This window comes from Cibotium barometz, chromosome 37 (genome assembly GCF_041138505.1).
Source record: "Cibotium barometz isolate CiBa-2024 chromosome 37, ASM4113850v1, whole genome shotgun sequence".
NCBI lineage: Eukaryota > Viridiplantae > Streptophyta > Polypodiopsida > Cyatheales > Cibotiaceae > Cibotium > Cibotium barometz.
In genome coordinates, this window is record NC_141082.1 from 13,356,881 (window position 1) to 13,375,790 (window position 18,910).

An 18,910-nucleotide genomic window follows, 5' to 3' on the forward strand; every position below is an offset into this window, starting at 1 on the left:
CATCCTATGCCCAGTCCTCAAAGCCATCCATAGATGATTTACTTCTTGTAGATCTAAATTTGGAAAGGGATAGGAAAGGCAAAAGCAAAATGGATCAAAAGGGTGGTGTTTCTACCCTACACAACCCACTTTCAAAATCTGTTCTTGTAGCTCCAAAACAAATGATGTGGATAATTGATGAGTACTCAAGTGAGGGCCATGGCTGGCATGTTCCAATTACTCTAGTTGCTGCTCAAAGAAGGCCGGGCAAGAAGGAATTATCAATGTGGCTACCCAAAGATGCGTACAAACTTGTACCATCTAGTCCAGTTGCTAAGCCTCCTAAACAGCACATCATTTCCAAGCCTAAACCTCGAATTGTTACTCGTTGGGTCCCAAAACATGTTCTCAAAGCACAAGGCTATTATGAGGGTGCAACAGCAATTTGGCTTCCAAAATGCCATGCTTTGCTAGGGGTAAAAGAGTGTTTCAGAAAGAGTCCAAAAGCCACCCTTGGTTTTCCATATCAGTGGGTGCAAAAGAAATCAACACAAACTCTTCAAGAAAGGAAAGGTGGCTGTGATAGCACCTACAAATCTACTTGTGTTGATCTTCCTAAAACATGTAATGAGTCACCAGTTGTCCCAAATTCTCCTTGTTACACAATTCCACCCTCAACTGGTGTACCTAAGACACATCCAACTTCACATGAGTCTCATTTGAGCATAGATTCTAGCAATTCAATGCCTAAATCCTCTTATCTTGCTCAAATTACAAGACAAATGATAAAATTCCCACCCAAGAAGGACATACCTAAAACCAAAGATAAGGCATTAACACTACAAATGAAGCTCTTTGGTCGATCAATGTTTGAATAGTGTGGTTCCTTATGCCTTTAAAGAATTATGTTCTTTTTGCGATGATCCCCACTACCAGCGCAAGAGTAAGTTCAACGACTCCACAATAAGAACGACAAGCCAGGGCACTTTTCTCCCATTGGGTTTTTTCCCCTCGGCTATATTCGGTGATTGGCACCACTAACAAATTTTATTCCTTTGTTTTCCTTTTTGTTAATAAAACTTTTTGCAGAGATCTCAGCTTAAAAAGAGCATCAAACACGCCCCTATAGTCCACCTACCATGCACACAAATTAGGAAGGGGGGAGACATGCTACGCCTACCAAGATCAAGGAGGAGCAATCTGCACAAAAGCAGCAATTCATCAATGCAACCGAACAACATCAACAGGGCACTACAACAGGTGTATTCAACTCTTAATCTCTACTTCTTTTTGTGCTCTTATCTTTCGAATATATGGTTTGCATGTTCACACAATATTGGCAGGTTTAAGTTTTTGATTAGTTGTTAAAATATGGTGAGTGAATTCTAGAGTCTTAGAAGACTTAGAAAAAGATATTTCTATCTAAAGACAGTGTAGGATATATACCAAGGGAATATGCCAAGTTCTTATGCTTTCAAGGTATATTAGTTATCCCTAGTGGTAGCTACCTCTTAGATATGAGCTAGGTGCTAGGAGTCATAAAAATTTACGAAAATGTGCCTTAAAAAATATATATCCAAAATAAATTGAGACAGGAAGTGTCTACCGCCATGTGAAATGCTTGGTAGGACCTGAGGTTGTCTTAGCACCTTGGGGCCGATGCCTTGGTTTCCATGGGGTGAACACATCATAGCATAGCGGAGGCTACACTCCAACCCACACACTTGTCAATCCGTGAATGCAACCCGGTTAGCGCATAGAGGCTATCCCGAATGGGAGAAGATGAGTTAACCACATACTAATGACTTCTAGTCCTACTCAATCCTTCTCAACACTCAAGCAATCAATCTAACACAATCAACACATCAATCTAGCATTATCAAAGCATCAAGATTAGGCTACACTTAAGCACAAAGATACAACTTATGCAAATAACCTAACATGCAAAGGGCTATCACACAAGACTCAACTACACATCATTTCATGCACAAGCTTCATCACATGCACAACTCACAAATCAAAACATCATTAAGAAATCTAGATTAGCAAGTGTGTAGACCAAAACCTCATATCATTGAAAATGTAGAGAGTAGAGAGTACAAGATTAAAGCATGAATGGAGATGGAGAGCTTTGGGAGAGCACATGAGAAGGAGCTATGGAGCAAGCTCTCTCTATGAGCCTCTCAACCAAATGACCAAAGAGTGCTCTAGCTCTCAAATGGGCCACCTTTTATACAAAAATTCTAGAACTCCCAAAAGTTCCCATGTGGGATTATTGTCAAGCCCTCTCCCACATTCATCTACAAAGTGGAACTCTTTACAAGAGCCCTAAGTATCTTTTTTGTTGCATCCTTGTATTAATCTTCGTTTGTCATGCAACACTCCCCCCTTCCTATTTTGCGCACGTCCTCGAGCGCGGTAGTAGCAAGAGCTGCAACAAAAAAACAATTGATACATTAAAGTCTTTTATTGAAAAGAAAAGAAAAGAAAAGAAAAATCAGCAATGATGATTTCACACGTGAGCATACAAGTGCAAGGCTGATTAAAGTTTTAATGAGTACTAAAATAGGTGAGTAAAGACTAGTCAAAGTGAGACTTAAGTGGTAGATAATGCTATGCAAAGGCAAGTGTGCTTTGTACACCGCCGGTTATGACCGCAGTCTCAATGTCCTACAAGTATGTAAGTTATTCCTAAGTGGCATACCTACTCCTAAATATGAGCAAAGGTGATTGGAACTCTCTTTTTTTTTTTTTTTTTTTTAATGTGTGTAGAAGGTGATAAAGATTAAGGTTCTATCCCAAAGAGACCCAAGCAATGGCCAAGAGACCTCCGCCAAGAGAATCTAAAGACCGCTAAGTATCTCAAGGGCGACAGACCCTTTTTCTTTCTTTTATGACCTAAGGAGTACCCCATGAAGATGAGGGCATCGGTCTCAAGGGCCCATAGTGTACCCCCGAGTCCTACCAACATCTATCAAGGCGATAGATTCCTCAAAGTTCTTCTTCTGAAGTTTTTAGACATCAGTGTTCACTCCATGGAAACCAAGGCATCGGCCCCAAGGTGCTAAGACAACCTCAGGTCCTACCGAGCATTTCACATGGCGGTAGACACTTCCTGTCTCAATTTATTTTGGATATATATATTTTTAAGGCACATTTTCGTAAATTTTTATGACTCCTAGCACCTAGCTCATATCTAAGAGGTAGCTACCACTAGGGATAACTAATATACCTTGAAAGCATAAGAACTTGGCATATTCCCTTGGTATATATCCTACACTGTCTTTAGATAGAAATATCTTTTTCTAAGTCTTCTAAGACTCTAGAATTCACTCACCATATTTTAACAACTAATCAAAAACTTAAACCAGCCAATATTGTGTGAACATGCAAACCATATATTCGAAAGATAAGAGCACAAAAAGAAGTAGAGATTAAGAGTTGAATACACCTGTTGTAGTGCCCTGTTGATGTTGTTCGGTTGCATTGATGAATTGCTGCTTTTGTGCAGATTTCTCCTCCTTGATCTTGGTAGGCGTAGCATGTCTCCCCCCTTCCTAATTTGTGTGCATGGTAGGTGGACTATAGGGGCGTGTTTGATGCTCTTTTTAAGCTGAGATCTCTGCAAAAAGTTTTATTAACAAAAAGGAAAACAAAGGAATAAAATTTGTTAGTGGTGCCAATCACCGAATATAGCCGAGGGGAAAAACCCAGTGGGATAAAAGTGCCCTGGCTTGTCGATCTTATTGTGGAGTCGATATGCTTACCCTTGCCCTGGTAGTAGTGGAGATCATCTCAAAAAGTACATAATCCTCTAAAGGCATAAGGAACCACACTATTCAAACATTGATCTACCAAAGAGCTTCAATTGTAGTGTTAATGCCTTATCTTTGGTTTTAGGTATGTCCTTTTTAAGAGGTGGGAGTTTTAGCAATTGTCTTGAAATTTGAGCAAGATAAGAGGATTTAGATTTTCAAGTTCTAGAATCTATGCTCAAATGAGACTCATGTGAAGTTGGATGTTTCTTAGGTACACCAGTTGTTGAGGGTGGAATTGTGTAACAAGGAGAATTTGGGACAACTGGTGACTCATTACATGTTTTAGGAAGATCAACACAAGTAGTTTTGTAGGTGCTATCACGGCCACCTTTCCTTTCTTGAAGAGTTTGTGTTGATTTCTTTTGCACCCACCACTGATATGGACAATCAAGGGTGGCTTTTGGCATCTTTCTGAAAGACTCTGTTACCCCTAGCAAAGCATGGCATTTTGGAAGCCAAATTGCTGTTGCACCCTCATAATAGCCTTGTGCTTTAAGAACATGTTTTGGGACCCATCGAGTAACAATCCGAGGTTTGGGCTTGGAAATGATGTGCTTCTTAAGAGGCTTAGCAACTGGACTAGATGGTACAAGTTTGTACGCATCTTTGGGTAGCCACATTGATAATTCTTTCTTGCCTGGCCTTCTTTGAGCGGCAACTAGAGTAGTTGGAACATGCCAGCCATGACCCTCACTTGAGTACTCATCAATTATCCACATCATTTGTTTTGGAGTTTCAATAGCAGATTTTGAAAGTGGGTTGTCCTGTAAGACCTTTGTCACTGGAATTTGTCGTACAAACTCCCATTGGTTCTCAACCCCCTGATCCATTTTACTCTTGCCTTTCCTATCCCTTTCCAAATTTAGATCTACAAGAAGTAAATCATCTATGGATGGCTTTGAGGATTGGGCATTGGATGGTCCAGGCATGTCCAGCTCAATGAGCCAATCATCTCTAGACTCCCTTGCTCTGGAAAATTCTGATAAGTCTAAGAACTCGGTTTTAGAGAGCTCCCCTAATTTGTCTACATTTTCTGGATGGTAGGTGACTTCGTAGCGAACACCATCTCCACCCATGTACATGTTACCCTGGTCATTGACTAGAGGTGCTCTATCAAGTTCTGAGAATATGTCGGCGATCTTAACAAGATACCGTTGTTGTGGGTCCCTAAAGATCTCAGCTCCTTGAGCATTTGTGTAGACATATTGGAGTCTCACATTGAGTGTTAACCCCATGGTGTCAGCTTCAAATGGATTAAAGGATCTTGAGGGTGTCCTATTTGGGGCTACGGGATGACTATTTGTCGGCACTAGATTGTCCATGGACAATGAACTAGTTGTTCTGGAGGAAAGGGTATCGGATTGGGATTCAGAAAGGGTTTCAGCAATATCTGCCAAATTGCCTACCGATTGGGTCCCACTTTCCTGCGTAGGTACTCTAGAAGGTGCTCTAGACCCTATGGCAGAATCTACACAACGTCCCGACCGCAAGTGCATAAGGTCAAAATTTTGTTTTGGTTTTTTTATGTGTTTTTGTTTTGTTTTGTTTTTGTTTGTTTTGGTTTTGGTTTTTGTGTTTTGTTTTTTTTGATAAAAATATATATATATATGTATATATATATATATTTATTTTTTACCCTACCTAACCACTAAAGGCAACTAAAAATGGGTCTGTGTGGCGTAACTATCTATCCTATTTTTTTGTTATTTGTTTTTCAAATGTTTTTTTTAATGATTTTATGATTTTATGATTTTTACTTTTTTTAACACAAAAATTATGAATCACACTAAAAAAATACTAATTATGCACAAAGTTACAAAAATTTAAAAAATACAGGTTACACTAATTATGCAAAAAATTAAAAAATGAAGAATTACAAATTATGCAAAAAAGTAGACTCCTAAAAAACACTCAATTTTATCTTTTTTTTAATAATTTTCTTTAGTTTTCTTTTTTTTTTTCTCCTTTTGTTTTGTTTTGTTTTTGTGTTTTTTTAAACTTATAAATTTCGTGCCAAATATAAAAGATATGAATTTACTAATTATGCATCATTTACAAAAATTCTAAAAAATAAAAAATAAAAAATACAAGCTACATTAATTATGCAAAAATTTAAATGATGAACAATGGTTTCAAAAATAAATAATTTTTTTTTTCTTCTTTTTCTTTTTATTTATTTATTTATTTTTTGGTTTTGTTTTGTGTTTGTGTTTGTTTTTGTTTTTGTCTTTTTTTTTAATAACAAAAAGTTAAAACAATGCAAATCACTCTAATTATGCTAAAAATTACAGAAATAAAAAATAAAAAATATGCAAACAATATGGACTCCTAAAAAAACAAAATTATTTTTTCTTCTTTTATTTTTTTTATGTTTTTTTTCTTCTTTCTTCTCTTTATTTTTTTTAATATTTAATTGTTCTCTTTTTTTCCTTTTTTTTTCTTCTTTTTTTTTTCTTCTTTTTCTTTTTTAATCTCTTTGTTTTTTTAAAAAATTTAATTGTTTTTTAAATCTTTTTTCTCTTTTGTTTTTTTTTAAAAAAAATATTATATTTTTTTATTTTTGTTTTATTTAAAAATAAAAAAAAATATTAAAAAATTAATTAAAAAAAATAAAAAAAATAAAAAAAAGAAGAATACCACCTACCTTATCCTCCTCGCCGCTCGCCGCTCTGTGCGCCTCACCACTCGCCTTCAATGCACCGCTTCACATGCTTCTTCACAGCCAGGCGCCTTCACTTCCACACACGGTCGCTTCCTTGTTCTCTTACCTAAGAAGTCTGATGCTCTTTCTCAAATTCTGAATCACCTTGGACGTTCATCTACTCCGACACTCATCTACTCAGATTCACAGAGTGCTATTGCTTTAGCCAAAAATCTAGTTATTCGAGGACGATCCAAACACATTGAAGTTATGGAATGCAATTAGGGAAATATATATATGGTGTATTTAGATTATGCGCAATTACTTGATATTTCATAATGCAAATTTTTACAAATGCCCAGGCCTGAGGCATGCTCTACATGTGCAAATGAGGATGATTATAAAAGCAGACAACATTGTGTGCCGGGATCAACACTCTAGGATTGGCGTGGAGTAAGCGTTGGCTATCAATGAAGTGTGTGAAGAGTACGAGGAGAAGATCTGGAGCATCAAAGAGGATCGGGAAGATAGGAACAAGAGTGGATGAAAGTTGGAAATAATCTCATAGATGCTGAATTAGTTCAATTCATATTGAATTTGATGGTGTGGGAAGGCTGTGAAAGTGAAATTACCTCTATATCTACCCACCCAACCAGCAGCCTTGGAGAATACAATAAAGACATGGGGCACCACCAGCAGGATGCTGGAAACAAAAATTTCACCCTGATATCTTGTATACCATTCCACCCACTCTAGAACCAAGAAAACAGATGGAGAATACACTCAACTACAAACATTCAAGAGCTAAAAATTGTAAACACACTATCATGGGAATTAATCCTCCATTTAAAACATCACCTACACTTGCTTTCTCAGATACTCATATCAAGATGGAAGAGGAAGAACTTCTACACTCATATTCAGCCTGCTCACAACTGCAAGGGAAAGATTCCCAACTTTCTAATAAACACTGAAAATGACACCACATAACACTAACAATAAGCTAGAAATCAACGAAGAGACCTTACACCCATTATGGATGAGATGCCTTCATTTTTTGCAATCTGTATAGAGTGATCTCAAGAGCACGTAGCGACTTCAGCAGCATCTCACCTTCTTTCCCAAACTGTGACTCCTTGTGTGGACCAAAACTGCATTAGTGCTTCTTTTCACTTGTCTACCTCAACTTTAGAGCTTATACCCTTCCACTTCCTACATAAAAATTTGTGCTTCTCTAGGTATGAAGCCTTCACACATCTTTCAGCATGCATAACCATGTTCGTCTCTACATGAAATGAACATGTTCTTTCCTTTCATTACATTAACAGGCCTTCCATTATATACTGCCAACCAATTGGCTTTGAGCTGCATCCACCACAAAGCCTCGAAATTGTGGTGAAGAAAAACCATTTTTGGGTGAAAGCAAGGGTTGGTGGTACAAAAAAAGGGCCAATTTTTTTTCCACCTTTTTGGTACTTTGGGAGGAGAATTTGAGGGTAAAAGGTTTGTATTTAGGAACTATTTTTTAGATCTTTGAGAATCTTTTGTGCAGTACCACCTCGTGAGAGTAGTGGTGTCATGAGTGGTGGTAGTGGTTTCAATTTTTTATTGTTTTTGCTCATTTGTGTTTGAACTAAGCGGGCGTCGTCTAGTCGCCTTCCTCTGACCATCTCTCTCTCTCTCTCTCTCTCTCTCTCTCTCTCTCTCTCTCTCTCTCTCTCTCTCTCTCTCTCTCTCTCCCCGCATTCGATTGTAGTAGAGCTGCTCTACTCTAGAGCTCGCATTGATCAGTCGTCTAGCCATGAGGACCCCAAAGGCCAAGGGAGCTGCCTACCAGCAGAGCGTCACCTTCAACATGCAAACCGAAAGCGAAGGCAAAGGAGGGAATGGTGCCTCCTGGCAGCAGCAACAAGAAGGGTGCTTCCACCACACCCCCCCAACAAACAAAGCCGGAGCACATAGCCAGTCCCAACACAAGGGCAAGTGCAAAACAGTGCAAGGTCGACTCCGAACGGACCTCACTCCTCTTCGACGACGATGAATCAAAATCTACCAGCAAGTCAAGACGTGGTACGCTATTCATTGGCATATGCATGTGCTAAGTAAATGGTGCATGTTCACTCCCTGTACTGACATTTGAAGTTAAATGAACAGTACTATATTTGGTACTTTGCAGTAGCAAATTTGGTACTCTTTGAGTACCACAATTGGTTCTGTAGGGCATCACCTCACATTAGACACAATGTCGGGCACCATATTTAATCTATAGGAGTCAGCAATTCTCTGATTTGTTTTGAACACATTTTAGGTAAGAACAAAATGGAGGAGTACCCTCAACAAACCAGGTTCTGTTACACGGCACAGGACCTGCATGAAGAGTACGGTCTCAGTCTTGAGGGCAAACTCTTCAAGGACTTGACTGATGAGGACATGCCACCCGAGCAATGGTTAACTATATTCAAGTTCAAGTACCAAAAGAATAGCAAGATCTATTTAAACCATTTGCAGCCACAACTGGTGGAATACTGCAAACTTCTATTCTCCAAAGTTTATCAGGGGTCCCCCTTCATGTGGTGAATTGACCAACAAATTTGCTACGTGCTACGCTTTTGAGAAATACCATGCAGCGAAAAAAGACCCAGCAGGGCATAAAGTAGCATGGGCCCGGTTTGGGGAAGGAGTGTTGCAGATGATATCATCTAGGAGTGGCGGGCTTGAGCGTAAAATTGAGGCATGGAGGAGGCAAAATGCTTCCTCCCCTGGCAGTGTCCTGCATTCAGATAAGAAGGCCCGGATGACTCAAAGTGGTAGTAATATCTGCACAGAACCAGAGAATGTTGGCAGAGGGGTAATTGCTGACTACCTACCTGATTTAGAGGCATTGCTGCAAAGACTGGCACACCCAGTGTCACATCCAGGATGGTCAAACCTCAGAAGCCTGAAGGCCTCTATTCAAGCAAACAAGGACCAGCTACTACTGGTATATGAAGGTAGAAAGGACGTGGCGATGATGGAAGACATCAATACCCTGGAAGCATGCATTGTTCAGCTTCAGCAACAAATCCCTGTTCCGGATGAAGAGATCAGAGAGGTTGAGCTGGGAGCAAGTCGGTGCTTGTTGCGACGACACGGGGTTTTCGAAAATATCCAAAAGCTCCAAGCGGAGGTTGAACAGTAGGAGATATTGTATTTCTGGCCTATTGCATTGTGTTTGACTGTTGATAGTGTTTAATTTGCACATGGTTTGGCAATTTGGCATGTTTCACTTCTTGATTGGTTTATCTGCTGACATTTTTGGTGGTTTTGGTACTTTCTTTACTTGTTTTGGTATTTTTTATAACACTTGGTGTTGTGCTGGTGCCTTTCTTGGTACTTAATGGTGCTTCTTTATTTCATTTGGTGCTCTATTGAACTATTTTTGTGCTGTTTTGGTACTTTCAGGTTACTGAGTTTAGTCTAATAGGGCACCTTTGGTTGTCTTGGATAATTGGTTGCACCCATGACTGGTACTTTTGGTGCTTTGCTGTTCATTTGAAACTCTTTTGACCTATTATGATACTGCTTTGGTACTTTCTAGCTACAAGTTTTAGAGTCTTTAAGGTATTGCAGGTACATCTTGGGTTCAATGTTGGCACTAACTTTGGTACTTTTTGTGCTTCTTTGCTTCATGTGGTACTCTTTTGAAGTGTTTTGGTACTGAAGTTGAGCTTTTATTTGGTCTTATATGGTAGTGCTAAATATGTCTTGGGTGCTATCTAGGTATTATCTTTGGTATTTTTTGTTTTCTTTGATTCGTTTGGTACTTTTTACACTATTTTTGTACTAGTTTAGAATTTCACTATGACAAGTTTTTGGGTCTTTTGGGTATTTTTGGGAGTCGTGTGTTTTTGGTACTTAATTGTACCAAATTATTGCTGTTTACAAGTGTTTTGGCATAATTTACATGTTTTGGTATTGTTTAGTTACCTTTTGGTACTATTTTGATACTGATTTGTTAACCTTTTGGTACTGTTTTGGTTTGTCACTTTGGTTTGTCTTAGTACTGTTTTGTTACCTATTTTGGTACTATTTGGTTTTGTTTTGGTACTATTTTGTTTCCTATTTGGTGCTATTTTGCTACTATTTGCTACTATTTTGGTACTGATTTGCTACCTTTTTAGCACTGTCTGTAACCTATTTGGTACTATTTTAGTACTATTTGGTACTATTCTGCTACTATTTGATATTATTTTGGTATTGATTTGCTACATTTTTGGTATTGTTTTGGTAGTTTTTGGTACTTCATGTACCAATTTTGTGTTGTTTAAAACTATTTTGGTACAATCCAACCTTTTTTAGTACTGTTTTGGTAGTTTTTGGTACTTCATGTACCAATTTAGTGTTGTTTAAAAATATTTTGGTACAATCCGACCCTTTTTAGTACTGTTTTTATTTTGCTTGGGTTTGGCTTGGGAGTTGTTGAAACTTCATTGTACCCATTTAGTGCTGTTTAGAACTGTTATGGTACAATTTACCTGTTCTGGTACCTATTCTGGTTCAGTTTTTGTACTGCTTGTGTACTTCCTTGCTAATTGTTTGTTTTGGTGGATAAGTGGATAGAGTATGTCTGTTTTGTAGATGGAGTATGTGAAGCTCCACAATGAATGCTTGGAGACCCAAGACCATCAAGAATTTGTACATAAGTTGTGTGCTGATGTGAAGAGGGGGATGAAATATACATTGACTCCAAGGCCTCATGTTGTGGACCCTGCCAACACAATTCATGTGTTTGGTACTTGTGTTGCCTGTGGGGAGGCTTTGGAGGCTTCTTACGTGGTTGGTACCTTCATGCTTCCTTGCAGGCATCAGTACCATCCATTGTGTTTTGCAGCTATGTTGAGAACAAGAGATATGTGCATGAAGGCACGTTGCAACACCGCAATCCCTTCGGAGGCAAAGGCCTGGGTGTCAGGGAGGCCATTATTGAAGAGTAAGTGGGGTGTTTGTGTTGGACACTGTATGTTTATATTGTTTGAACTGATGATCTAATCTTGTCTTTCATCTTTGTGCATATGTAGGTAGAGAATCTTTCGGTGCGGACACCCATGACAACACCCCAATGGATAGGAAGGATCTCCCTGGTCATAGTAAGTCAGATGCCACTTACATGTTTAAAGAAGATCCTTACAAGTCAGTGCAGAAAATACTGCAAGACCTTGATGCCAACACAAGGGAAGGGAAAGGGGATGAGCCTGCTGTAGACTCAAGCATGGGGGAAGATCGACTAAAAGCGGAAGTGCAGGAGAGAGACAAAGACGAAAAGGGACCAGAGGAGAAAGAACAAGGGGGAAGTGATCTGATTGAGGAGGTTGCTGAGCAAGAGACTGACCAAGGCGAGAAGAACAATGAAGAGATGCCGGCTGTTGAGGAGGTGACAGTTGAAGTTCTCTCACAGGCAGAGGTTTTGGCTATGGCATCAACATCTGCAAAGGACAAGGCAGGTAGAAAGAGGAGGAAGAACGGAAAGAGGGCAGCGGAAGCTACTCAAAGTGCACAGGAGGCTGCAGGTGCAGAGGAGCCCAAAGACACTGAGGAGGCTAAAAGCAATGAGGAGGCCAAAGCGGTGGGGGAAGCTACTGAAAGTGCTGAGGAGGTGACAGTTGAAGTTCTCTCAGAGGCAGAGGTTTTAGCTGCGGCTCAACATCTGCAAAGGACAAGGCAGGTAGAAAGAGGAGGAAGAACGGAAAGAGGGCAGCAGAAGCTGCTCAAAGTGCACAGGAGGCTGCAGGTGCAGAGGAGCCCAAAGACACTGAGGAGGCTAAAAGCAATGAGGAGCCCAGAGCGGTGGGGAAGCTACTGAAAGTGCTGAGGAGGCTAAACGAAGATTAATACAAGGATGCAACAAAAAAGATACTTAGGGCTCTTGTAAAGAGTCCCAAGTTGTAGATGAATGTGGGAGAGGGCTTGACAATAATCCCACATGGGAACTTTTGGGAGTTCTAGAATTTTTGTATAAAAGGTGGCCCATTTGAGAGCTAGAGCACTCTTTGGTCATTTGGTTGAGAGGCTCATAGAGAGAGCTTGCTCCATAGCTCCTTCTCATGTGCTCTCCCAAAGCTCTCCATCTCCATTCATGCTTCAATCTTGTACTCTCTATTCTCTACATTTTCAATGATATGAGGTTTTGGTCTACACACTTTCTAATCTAGATTTCTTAATGATGTTTTGATTTGTGAGTTGTGCATGTGATGAAGCTTGTGCATGAAATGATGTGTAGTTGAGGCTTGTGTGATAGCTCTTTGCATGTTAGGTTCTTTGCATAAGTTACATTTTTGTGCTTAAGTGTAGCCTAATCTTGATGCTTTGATTGTGTTAGATTGATGTGTTGATTGTGTTAGATTGATTGCTTGAGTGTTGAGAAGGATTGAGTAGGACTAGAAGTCATTAGTATGTGGTTAACTCATCTTCTCCCATTCGGGATAGCCTCTATGCGCTAACCGGGTTGCATTCACGGATTGACAAGTGTGTGGGTTGGAGTGTAGCCTCCGCTATGCTATGATGTCCCAAACAATGGCGCCGCTGCCGGGGAACGCACACCTAAGTTAGTGAAGGATGTTAACCATTACTTCTTACTAAGTGCTCCATTGATTGCAAAATCGTGGATTAGGGTAGATTAGAGTAGAGTTTGCAAGGGCATTGAGTGTGTGATCTCAAGGGCGCCTTGTGTGTTTTCTATTGTTTGATTAGAAGCAAAAAAATTAAAACTCCATTGAGCGGTTGAGGTTTCTCCCACATTGTTTTATTGCTTTTATTGCTTTTCAAGTACCGTCATTATGCTTACATTCATTGTTTTTTTTGTCATTTCATGCTTTCAAGCTTTTCTCGCTAACATGTAATTAGTAGTAAAAATAAAAATAAAAATAAAAAAGGTGTGTTGCTAAGCTCTTCCATAGCTTATGCAAGCTCCATAGGCGTCCAAGTGAGAAGTCCGCTTAACTAAGAGAGGAGAGAGGGAAAGAGAAGGGAGAAAGAAAAAAAGAAAAGAAAAGAGAGAGGTTGTAAATTTTATTTTTTATTTTTGTTATATATTTTTAAAAGGCACAGTAGGAGTCCGCTGTTGGAGAGCGTGAGGAGAGGCCGGTGTAGCTGTAGAAGGTGGCTGGCTCTGCCTGGCTGTAAAAAAAAAAAGAAGAAGAAGAAGAAGAAGAAGAAGAAGAAGAAAGCGAAGGCGTCAGCAGCAGGCTCAAAGCGGCTGATTCCCTGAAGTGGCCGCTGAAGGCCAAAAGTAAATTTAAAAAAAAAACAAAAAACAAACAAACGAAGGCTGCAGGGCGGCCGCGTGGAAAAGAAGGGGTCCGTCCAAAGAGGTGGCGTGGAAGGAAGTGCTGGCCGCCGACGAAGGCAAAGGCTTTGCTACAGCCGGTGTGAAAGGGTAGCTGCAGCTGTAGAAGGCGGCGGGCAGCTGAGGGAGAGCGGAAGAAGCGAAGGCAGTTGCTGTAGCAGACAGAAGGCGCAACTGGTGGCTGGCAGCTGGAGGCGACTAAGGCTGCAGCAGTGGAAGGCAGGCCGGCGAAGAAGAAAGAGGAGGGCCGAGGGGCTTGGGCTTCTCAACGGCAGCGTCCGCAGCAGCATAAGAAGCGTGGAAGGCGGCGAAGGGCAGTAGCCTGGAGTCGACGTGGAGGCTGCGTGAAGAAGGCCAAGCTGCAACCAGTAGAAGGTGCAAGAAGGCCGAGGCCGGCTCCAAACTGTGGAGGCGCCTGGCCGTTGAAGAGAAAGCGAAGGAGAGAAGGCTATGTGGAGGAGGGGCGGCGAGGAGAGAAGGCGGCAGTCGTGGAGGCATTGAAGTCGACCCGCATGGCTAGTGGAATTTTTATTTTTTTTTTAATTTTTTAATTTTTTAAATTGTTAATTTTTTTGATTATTTCTTTGTTAATTGAAGAAAAAAATAAAAAAAGAAATAAAAAAAACCATAAAACAATAAATTTTAAAAAAAAGGGAGAGAAAAAAAAGAGAGAGAAAAAGCAAAAAAGGAGAGAAAAAAAAGAATAAAAAAATTTAAAAAAAAACAAGAAAACAATTATTTTTTTTTTCGTATTTTGAGTCCAATTTTCATTTCTTAATTTTGCATAAGTAAAGTAACTTGCATTTTTTTGAGAATTTCTGTAAATTGTGTGCATATTTAGTATTTTTAGCGTAATTCATATTTTGTGTAATTAGTACGAAATTTATTAGTTTAAAAAAACAAAAACAAAAAAATACAACAAAAAAATATTTTTTCTTAAAAAAAAAGAAATAAAAAGAAAGAAAAAAAAAGAAATAAAAAAACCATAAAACAATAAATTTTAAAAAAAAAGGAAAGAGAAAAAGAAAAAAGAAAAAAGAAACCATAAAACAATAAATTTATTTTTTTTAAAGGAGAGAAAAAAAAGAAAAAACAATTTTTATTTTTGTATTTTGAATCCATTGTTCATTTTTTAAATTTTTGTAAAATTTTGCAAAATTAAAGTAGCTTGCATTTTTTATTTTTTTAGAATTTTTGTAATTGCGTGCATAATTAGTAGATTCATATTTTGGTACGAAATTTATTAGTTTAAAAAAACAAAAAAACAAAACAAAACAAAACAAAAGAAAAAAAACAAAAGAAAACAAAAGAAAATTTATATTAAAAAAAATTATAAATTAAGTGTTTTTAGGAGTCTACCTTTGTGCATATTTTGTAATTCTTCATTTTTAATTTTTTGCATAATTAGTGTAACCTGTATTTTTTTAATTTTTGTAACTTTGCGCATAATTAGTATTTTTTAGTGTGATTCATAATTTTTGTGTAAGTTTAAAAAAAATAAAAAATAAAAAACATAAAATCATTAAAAAAAAATCATTTAAAAAAAATAGGATAGATAGTTACGCCACACATACTCCTTTTAGTAAACACATAAAAAACCAAAAAAATTTGACCTTATGCACTTGCGGTCGGGACGTCTTGTAGATTCTGCCATAGGGCCTAGGGCACCTTCTAGAGAGTACCTACGCAGGAAAGTGGGACCCAATCGGTAGGCAATTTGGCAGATATTGCTGAAACCCTTTCTGAATCCCAATCCGATACCCTTTCCTCCAGAACAACTAGTTCATTGTCCATGGACAATCTAGGGCCGACAAATAGTCATCCCGTAGCCCCAAATAGGACACCCTCAAGATCCTTTAATCCATTTGAAGCCGACACCATGGGGTTAACACTCAATGTGAGACTCCAATATGTCTACACAAATGCTCAAGGAGCTGAGATCTTTAGGGATCCACAACAACGGTATCTTGTTAAGATCGCAGACATTTTCTCAGAACTTGATAGAGCACCTCTAGTCAATGACCAGGGTAACATGTACATGGGTGGAGATGGTGTTCGCTACGAAGTCACCTACCATCCAGAAAAGGTAGACAAATTAGGGGAGCTCTCTAAAACCGAGTTCTTAGACTTATCAAAACTTTCCAGAGCAAGGGAGTCTAGAGATGACTGGCTCATTGAGCTGGACATGCCTGGACCATCCTATGCCCAGTCCTCAAAGCCATCCATAGATGATTTACTTCTTGTAGATCTAAATTTGGAAAGGGATAGGAAAGGCAAAAGCAAAATGGATCAAAAGGGTGGTGTTTCTACCCTACACAACCCACTTTCAAAATCTGTTCTTGTAGCTCCAAAACAAATGATGGGTGGTTGCAAGATCAGGGTGCCCAGTTTTGTCCACTCAGGCACGCTGTAAATAGTAAAAAAAACAGGCATTTGTTTACCTTTAGTGGCTAATCTCTCCTAGTAAATGAAGGAATTTCGTTTCAAGTTCTCTAGTTGGAACATCATATTCAAAGTTGGAAATATAGTTGCATAATTTGATTAAGCATTAGATAGTCAAAAGTCCTCATTTTCTTAGGTACAATGTCAATGTATACACCCTGTCCCAAATTTGAACTGATTCTATAAAATGCTAATATCTTTTACGTATAAACTCATATGAGATTCCCACTTTGTACCTTAGATCTTCACATAATATGGAGATTAACTTGATTTTTTGAGAAAATTTTAAGATATTTGTCTATTTTCTTTAAATATTTCAAGGTCTTTAAAGTGTTATAATATATGCCACTTTTTGTACTCACAATAGCTACCACTTAAAATCCTCAATCTTGTAGATCAAAAGAGTGGGTAGATACTGAGACATTAGTAGAATGTGGTGGTTAGTAAAAATTACAACTCCAATGGTTGGATTTTTAATGATCTCTTTTTTGAAATTCTTCCAGACTATCAAAAGGCTTGTAAATATTAATAATCTAATTAGTAAAATTACTTTTTTGATGTGAATCATCTAAAACCTATAGGGACTAGTGTACTTGTAATGGTGCATCTATGGAAAAATAAATTGGATCACTCTAAGTATGGAAAGATCATTTGTTTATCATTTCATCATATTTTTGATTAATTTTGATTAGTTAGACTAATTTATATAAATTTAAGTAATATTGGTTTAATTTAAGGGTAAGTGTATTTTCTATTATTTGCTTGATCTCATTTTAAGTACCTTGCCCTCCAAAATTTTCTCTCCAAGCATTGTCCCAGTCCAGCATAAACTGGATAAAACTGGACACCCTGATCTTGCAACAACCTTGATGTGGATAATTGATGAGTACTCAAGTGAGGGCCATGGCTGGCATGTTCCAATTACTCTAGTTGCTGCTCAAAGAAGGCCGGGCAAGAAGGAATTATCAATGTGGCTACCCAAAGATGCGTACAAACTTGTACCATCTAGTCCAGTTGCTAAGCCTCCTAAACAGCACATCATTTCCAAGCCTAAACCTCGAATTGTTACTCGTTGGGTCCCAAAACATGTTCTCAAAGCACAAGGCTATTATGAGGGTGCAACAGCAATTTGGCTTCCAAAATGCCATGCTTTGCTAGGGGTAAAAGAGTGTTTCAGAAAGAGTCCAAAAGCCACCCTTGGTTTTCCATATCAGTGGGTGCAAAAGAAATCAACACAAACTCTTCAAGAAAGGAAAGGTGGCTGTGATAGCACCTACAAATCTACTTGTGTTGATCTTCCTAAAACATGTAATGAGTCACCAGTTGTCCCAAATTCTCCTTGTTACACAATTCCACCCTCAACTGGTGTACCTAAGACACATCCAACTTCACATGAGTCTCATTTGAGCATATATTCTAGCAATTCAATGCCTAAATCCTCTTATCTTGCTCAAATTACAAGACAAATGATAAAATTCCCACCCAAGAAGGACATACCTAAAACCAAAGATAAGGCATTAACACTACAAATGAAGCTCTTTGGTCGATCAATGTTTGAATAGTGTGGTTCCTTATGCCTTTAAAGAATTATGTTCTTTTTGCGATGATCCCCACTACCAGCGCAAGAGTAAGTTCAACGACTCCACAATAAGAACGACAAGCCAGGGCACTTTTCTCCCATTGGGTTTTTTCCCCTCGGCTATATTCGGTGATTGGCACCACTAACAAATTTTTTTTCTTTTGTTTTCTTTCCTTGTTTGTTAATAAAACTTTTTGCAGAAATCTCCGTAAAAAACAAGAGCATCAAACACGCCCCTATAGTCCACCTACCTTGCTCCATAGCTCCTTCTCAAGTGCTCTCCCAAGGCTCTCCATCTCCATTCATGCTTTAATCTTGTACTCTCTACTCTACATTTTCAATGATATGAGGTTTTTGTCTACACACTTGCTAATCTAGATTTCTTAATGATGTTTTGATTTGTGAGTTGTGCATGTGATGAAGCTTGTGCTTGAAATAATGTGTAGTTGAGGCTTGTGTGATAGCTCTTTGCATATTAGGTTCTTTGCATAAGTTGTATCTTTGTGCTTAAGTGTAGCCTAATCTTGATGCTTTGATAATGCTAGATTGATGTGTTGATTGTGTTAGATTGATTGCTTGAGTGTTGAGAAGGATTGAGTAGGACTAGAGGTCATTAGTGTGTGGTTAACTCTGCTTCTCCCATTCGGGATAGCCTCTATGCGCTAACCGGGTTGCATTCACGGATTGACAAGTGTGTGGATGTACACAGCAGTTACTATTGCTTCTGCCCAAAAGTAATGTGGCATATTCTTTTCAGCCACCATCAAGGCACGTGCCACTTTTGCAATGTGCCTGTTTTTCCTTTCTGCAACACCATTCTGTTGCGGAGTGAACGTGCACGTAAATTGCCTCTTGATTCCCTGCTTTCTCAGGCAATCGTTGAACTCATTGGAGAAATATTCTCCCCCACCATCTGATCTTAAGCATTTTATTTTCATGCCTTTTTCCTTCTCGACCAAGGCTTTAAATCTTTGAAAGTGAGAAAACACCTCAGTTTTCTCCTTTATGAAATAAACCCACACTTTCCTAGTGTGGTCATTAATGAATGTAACATTAGTATATGCAACCTGCAATTGTTGCAGTCTTGGTCGGTCCCCATACATCTGAATGTATGACACCCAATGGCCTTG